Genomic DNA, 6,084 nt, shown 5'->3' with positions numbered 1-6,084 from the left:
AGCTGTTGGAGAATTAGACTGAAGTGGTGACAGACTTGAGGTAGGGAGACCATGTAGGAGCCTCAGCCATAGTCTGGTTGATTGATGAGGTCCTGAACGAAGATGGTGATCGTGTCTGTATGGAGAAGACGTTGGATGTGAGAGATGTTGGGGAAGTAGAAATAAGATTTGGTGACCGATGATTTGATAAGTAAGGTATAGGAGGCTCAGGAGTTAAGGATAATGTTGAGGTTACAAACCTGGGAGATTGGCAGAGTGGTGATGCCTTCAGTAGAAATAGGGAAAGGTAATAATTCTGTTTGGTACATGTTGAATTTTGAGGTCTTCAGCCTGAAACGTCCAATTGGCAGTTGCTGATTTGAGACTGTAGTTCAGGGGGAAGATTGGGATTGAATATACAGATCTGTGAATCTTCTGCTTAAAGATGATAATTAAACTCATAGGAGTTGATGAATTCACACAGAGAGAGGGAGAGAAAGAAGAGGGCTCAGAACCAAAAGCCTTGGAGAACATCCACAGTTGGGGGAATGATATGAATGTTGAAACAGAGAAGGAGGCTTAGAAGGAATCCATGGTCAGACAAATGGGAGAACAAGGAGAAAATCTCCAGGAGTAGGGGGTGATGAGCAGTGTCAGATGCAGCAGAGAGATCAAGAAGGATGAGGACTGAGAAGCCATTGAAATCATGGGTAACTTTGGAGAGAGTAATTTCAACTGAGTGATGAATGGGGTCAAAAACCATACTGCAGAAAAGTGAGAAGAGAGGAAGTGGAGGCAATGAATGTAGACAGCTTTTTCTAGGCGTTTGTCTGGAAAAGGGAGAAGAGTAGCTTGGGGGAATGGTCAGGTTTATTGACGTTTTTGTTTTTTAAGATAGGGAGAGTTGGGCATGTTTGAAGGCAGTAGAGAAGGAACCAGTAGCTCTAGATTGAAGATTGGAGAGAAAGGGGAGATGATTGAGAGGTCAATAAGCTGGAGAAGACAGGAGAGGATGAGATCAAGGGCACATGTTAAAGGGGTTGGACTTGACAAGAAAAGCCACTTAATTGTCAGAGACTAGGAGAAAGTGTGTGTGTGTGTGGAGGTGGAGAGAGAGAGATATCAAGGGATTTTGAGATGAATGGGAGAAAGACAAAACTCTTGAGTCAAATTAAGTCAAATGGTCTCAATTTTCTCAGAGGCCAAGTCTTCAGCTCAGAATGTCAGGGGAGGGGAAGGTATGAGAGAGGAAACATAGGACTAGGGAAGGGCAAATGGCCAGATTTTTGTAACGGGAAGAGAATAGAGTATACAAACTATAGACCAGTGAGCTCGACATTGATTCCTGGAAAACTTCTAGAATGTATTGTTAAAGATACGGTTAATGAAAATCTCAATAAGGAAGTGGCGATCCAAGAGTCAGTATAGCCTCATCATAATCCTCCAGTTTGGCCATGCCAAATTGAATTTGTTTTCTTTTTTGACAGGATACTAAACTGATAGATCAGGAGAATGTTATATAGTTTATCAGGATTTCAGTAAAGTGATAAAATAGTGTCTGCTATTCTTACATAAAAGATGTAAAGTTATGTGTGTGAGACAGGATATTTAGATGAATTTGGAACTCATTAAATGTTGGGACGCTGAGAGTAGTTATTAAGGGTTCATTGTCAGCTTGGAAGGAAGTCTCCGGGGGAGGGAGAGCCCACCAAGCTGTGCTTGGCCTTGTCTGTTGTTCTCTCAGGGACTTGGATCAGGGCATAAATGGTATATTTATCAAGCTTGCAGATGACAGAGCTGGGAGACTTGGCTAACACACTGTTTAACAGAATCAAGATGCAGAAGGGCTTGACTGGCAAGAACATTTGCTGGACTCTAATAAAGTGACACAATAGGGATAAATGTGCAGTCTCACCTTTGGGTTCAAGAAATTGACTTCACCACTACAAGATGCAAAGGATGTTTAAGTAGTAGTTGGTCTGGAAAAGGGCTGTGGGTTTTAGTGGACTACAGGCTCAACATGAACTGACAGAGTGATATGGCAGTCAAATTTGCTAATAATAGAATCGTGAGCCACATTAAGATGCACAGCTCCCGAGGGTCAAGAAGACCCATCTAGGGGTTTCAATCCAGTTCTCGCTAATACATTTTAGGAAGGACATTGATAAGGTAGAGAGCAACTGGATGAGGGCTTCCAGGATGGTTGGATGAATTAGGGATGTTTAGCCTGTGAAAAAGAAGACTGACTGATTGATTGATAGCTATCTGTCTTCAAGTGTGCTGTTTGGCCCCAGAGTGCAGAACCAAGAGCGATAGGTGAAAGATGCAAAGAAGGATGTTTATAATTGATGTTAGGAAAAACTTCCTGACAATGCCAGTTTCTGGAAGAGATATGTTCCTTGTCCTGAAAAGAGATCTATTCCTTGTCTTTGGAGGTCTTCTTAAAGGCTGGATGACCCCTTCCTGAATAGTTTGTTGTGGGCATTCTTCCTCAGTTGTGGCTTGGAATAGATGATGCAGAGGTCCCTTCAAGCTCTAAAATTCTGGGATTCCTGTGACTTCTAACACTGCTCAGGAATCACTCGCTGTCCCTCGATCCTTCCTTTCAACATTCCTCAAACCCCAACACTCCAAGAAATCTCCCTCCGTACCCTCATGCACTAAAATACTCCTTAAAATTTCACCAATGTTCACTGTGTCCCTCAGCATTACTTAAGGAATGCCTTCCCCAATAGCTCTTGTATCTCCCAGCACCCCGGGAAACCTCCCTTAATTTCCCATGTGTTTTGCACTCTTCAAACTTCCCTCAATAGTTTATGTATCCAGGCACCCCAGGAAGGTGCACCCAGTGTCTCCTGTGTCCCCCAGCACCTCCTGGACCTACTTGACTCTGCCCTAGGACTCCTAACACACCCAGAAAACCCATATCTATTTTGTTCCCCAACCCTGTCCTTCCTCCACCTTTGTCTTTGGGTCTGTCAAAAAGGAACCCATTCCCCGAGGTCCCCTATGCTCCTCAATGTGCTCTTATCCATCCCTAAATATGCCCTTGGACTCCTGACACCCCAATGTCCCCTGAAACTCAAATCATTGAAAAACTTCCCCAGTGTCTCCTTTGAGCCCCCAAATCCTGAAACTGTCTCATAATGCCCTTTGGGACTCCTAAGCTCAGATTCCCCCTTTCAAAAAAAACCAACTCCTCTCCCTCTGCCCTAACCTCACTCTCCTATTCTCTCCATCCTCCTCATTTGGCCCCTGATCACAGATGGCATTAGGGCTAGTACAGGCCACACATGATCTGGATGTGGGTGCCACCTTGGACCAGCTCCTGGGGGCAGCAGATGCTCTGCAGGCCCAGATGTCAGAAAATAAACTACAGTTGAGGGGGGCCCAGGAGCAAGCAGAGCAGGCATCAGACACAGCTGCAAACTTGGGCAAGGTGAGATGGGCCTTACTCTTGGTCACTACTGAAGTTTCAGGATCATGTGCCCTGGGAAACAAGGGAATTACGCTAGCAGATATCAGGGTAGCAGGATGTTCCAGGAATGGAAGGGACATTGTCCTTGGGGTGAAAGGCCTCAGTCTTCTGAGTCCTAGGAGGGGGAGAGGGAGGGCTAGGGTGAAAATTCCCAATTGGGGGTAGGAGGACTGGGGAACAGAGGCCTCAGAGAGTCCTATGGTGGGAACTGATTCCCAGGTGGGTGGTGGGTAGTGGGTTCTGACTGTATGGGAGCTGGTTTCTGAGGGGGAGTTCTGAGGTGATTGGTCCTTTCTTGTCCATACCTCCCTCTTCCCACCTGGTTCTCCTTGCCCCCAGGAGCTGCAGACAGCCAAGCTACAGTTCTCAGAGCTGCAGTCTGGGATTGATGGCCTTGGGAATGAGGTGAATGGGGCCAGAGATCGTTTGCAGCAAATTCATGCAGAAGCCAAAGAGCTGCTGAAGAAAGCAAACAGGAACCGCAATCGTCTAGAGGGTGAGGCTGTGAGGGTGTGCACCTGGTAGGATCTTGAGGGTTTGAGTATTTCAGGGGAGCCTTGAATGTTTAGGGGACTCGAGGAGTCCCAGAAAGCTCATAGTTTCTGGGGACCCAGAGTGTTTGGGGCAGGTTTCTCAGGGAAACCCATTTAGAAGAGATTGAGAACCCTGAGTATCAGAGGGTTTCTGAGGTACTGGAAATTTGGGGGAATTCATTCTCAAGTGTACCCTAGATACTAGGGGGCCCCAGGGGCCATAATTGTTGGAGGTCTCAGGAAGACCAGAGTGGTTGGAGAAGATCTTAGGAGAGTCCCAAATACAGGGGCTACTAAGCAAAGTGGTAGGTATTGGGTTTTTTAGGGTTGCCTGAATATTGGGGATCTTTGGACAACAGGTATTTGGGGTTTTCAGGAGGGCTTGAATGGTTGGGTTCTCAAATGAGAAGCCCTGGTATTTATGGGTCACAGGTAGAACGCAGAGTGTTAAGGCTTTTGCTGTTGGGGAATCTCAAGATGCATGAGTGTATGGGATTTTCAGGAGGCCCTAAGTATTTGGGTTCATAAGTACTGGGAACTTTTTTGGAGCCTTGGACATTTGCATATTTCAAGGGGCTCTAAGTGTCCAGAGGTGGGGAAGGTCTCAATGGCCTTGGATTTTGGGAGCCCTCAATGTTGGAGATTCCAGGGGATCTCTGAATGTTTAGGGGTCCTGGAGGTGGGAGTTCTACAGGATCTTGGGTGTCTGGGGGTCTGTCCTGGGAGGGCCAAGAGTGGTGTTTGGGGCCCAGGTCTGGCCGAGCCTCGTGTTGGGTTCCCAGGGCTGGAGAAACGCTTTGCTCGGAATGAGCAGGCGCTTGGAGAGAAGGCAGCTGAGCTTCGGGTCCTGGAGAGCAGAGCCTTGGGGCTGCTGGAGCAGCTGAGGCAGGAAGCCAGTGCCCACGCTACCTGCTGATGCAGCGACCCCAAAGAAAACAGACACCCCCACCCCTGTAGAGAGAGAAGTCCCAGCGTCCTGGGATACAGACCCCGCCCCCGCGCCCCAGAAGCACAATAGCAATCCCCGAAGATTCCCCCCCACCGTATATGCCCTACAGCCATTCTCCGAAGACCCCCGCCCCGGCAGAGAGACCCCGCACCCCAAGCCCCGAGACTCCCCCCCCCCACCTTGCAGAGGGACCGCAGCCCCCAGTCTCACCGTGGATCTGCATTCGCCTTCATCCCCAGCGGTCAGCCCTGTCTCTAACTGCTCTCCCGCCCCGCTTGTCCCTAAACTTGCAGGAAAGCGAGCGAACTTCTGGGTCCTGCCCTTGACTCCCTCCCCGCCCCACCCCAAGTCCCGCCCCCGGAGCCCCCCGGGGGACAGGGCGGGGCGCGCCCCACCGCGCGCTCACGTCCTCGCGCGGGCTCGCGCATTCCGGGACCCTCGCGGCCGGCGCCGGGGCTGCGCGCGCCTGGCCCACCGCAAAGTCCGGAGCGGATCGGGCGGACAGCGGGGCCGGGCCCGGCAGATCATCCGGCTCTGGATCCATGGCTCCTACTGTCCCTAATCTTTGCGTGGTTCTTTCTCCACCCGTCTGCGTCAATCTTGTTTGCTGCACCCATTCCTCTGTCTGGGAAACCGAGGTGGCTTCGTGTCGGTGCAAAATGGAAATGATACCCTTGCCCAGCTCTGGATTCCCATCCCAGAGAAGGAGAAGGGGACCCTGGCAGCCTCAGCTCTGGCGTTGAGAAGTGGATGATCTGAGCCTCCTGGACGCCTACCTCCTCAACAATCCACGCAGCCGTCTCCAGGCGCTGGATCCCTGGGCTTCCCTCAAAAATCCCCATGCCTTCTTTGCCCCACCCACTCTGAAGAGAACAGGCATCTTTTCCTTTATGCACTAGTGTCTCTTTCCCTTCCACTTTTAACCCTGAGCCAGGCCCAGACATGGAACTTTGCAATTCAATTTACCCAGCATAATGAAGTGTCTATTATACCTGGTTCTACTGGGCTTTGAGGGAAATACAGAGGTTAGATAAGACAGTCTGAACCTGCTTGGAAGGAACCTCAGATCAGCTGCTTCATTTTAGAGAAGGCCCAGAGGGGTCTATTTGTCCAAGGTCACATAACTGATAAGTAGCAAAGTCAGG

The sequence above is a fragment of the Trichosurus vulpecula genome, chromosome 9 (assembly GCF_011100635.1).
Source record: "Trichosurus vulpecula isolate mTriVul1 chromosome 9, mTriVul1.pri, whole genome shotgun sequence".
In the NCBI taxonomy this organism is placed as follows: domain Eukaryota; kingdom Metazoa; phylum Chordata; class Mammalia; order Diprotodontia; family Phalangeridae; genus Trichosurus; species Trichosurus vulpecula.
Note: the sequence above shows the minus strand (reverse complement) of the source record.